This window comes from Rosa chinensis, chromosome 6 (assembly GCF_002994745.2).
Source record: "Rosa chinensis cultivar Old Blush chromosome 6, RchiOBHm-V2, whole genome shotgun sequence".
NCBI lineage: Eukaryota > Viridiplantae > Streptophyta > Magnoliopsida > Rosales > Rosaceae > Rosa > Rosa chinensis.
The window spans coordinates 66,152,830-66,153,800 of record NC_037093.1 but is presented as its reverse complement, the minus strand read 5'-3'; the positions used below and the strand labels follow the sequence as shown (position 1 = coordinate 66,153,800).

The 971-nt window shown below is 45.9% G+C and overlaps 1 long non-coding RNA gene across 1 annotated transcript; it reads left to right on the top strand.

The window, feature by feature from the left end:
- Nucleotides 1–649: 649 nt before the first annotated feature.
- LOC121049730 lies at nucleotides 650–971 on the top strand. The gene is made up of 2 exons (XR_005801180.1): nucleotides 650–745; nucleotides 828–971. It is a non-coding gene; the product is annotated as an uncharacterized LOC121049730 (long non-coding RNA).

The following is a 971-nucleotide window of genomic DNA, read 5'->3' as shown; positions in this document are numbered from 1 at the left end:
CTGCTGCCTCTCAACCTCCACCAATTTCCGGCCGCCTTTTTAATACACCGTTGCCTCCAGTGAGCTCAGGGAGCGCCGACCATCAAGCCCCCGACATCCCATTGCCAGGAGACGTCGAACACACATCGCCGGAAACCGAGCTCTGCATGCCTTCGATCTCTAATCTCCAACGCGAATCATGCTAAACACCTCCATGGTTGGAATCAGCGTCTCACGTTTTCCAAAAGTCCAAACACCCGACCTCCGATTCCGACCAGAGCCGCCACACGAGCCGCCGGCGCCTGCGCGTGAGAAACCTTGATGCCGGCATAGTCCTCTTGTTCTGGTAAGCCGTTTTCGAAGCCCCCTTTCGTTATTTGGTTGAGTTTCAGTTCCAAAGTAGTGGATTGCTGATGTTCAAATCTTTTGGTTGATGTTCTTGAATTCGGGACTTGGAGGATGGGAATTGATATGAGAGGGGAACTTCTGGTCTTGGTATCGATTTCAGTTTTGGTGGGATGGTGAAGAATACAGAAGGACTGCAAGAAGCAGTACATTATGGAGTTTGTGGTTTCGGCAGAACTGAAAATGGGTAAGGAATGCAGGCTTATGAATTTAAGAGTTTGATTGTTGTTTGGACTTTGAGACTAATTAAATAAGTTGTTGTTCTGTTGTGGAGATGGGGACTTGAGGTTCTTGGATTCCTGCAATTTGGAGTATCGGAGAAGATGAGCTACAGGGGTAGCTTTGGTTGAAATCGAATAAGGTAAGAACTAAGGACCTCAAACTCTATTCTGGATGTGAAATTGGTTGAGTGTTGAATATTGATAGTATTGTTTTTCTGCTAGAGGTCCGAATGGGTTGATAGTGATGGACTGCAGCAACTAGAAATAGCCTCTGGCTGGGGAAAAGAAGAATGGTAAGGGACTGTGTATTTTGGAAACTATTTGGCCGTGTACTGTTTGTACTTATCAAAGTTATGGTTTTATTGA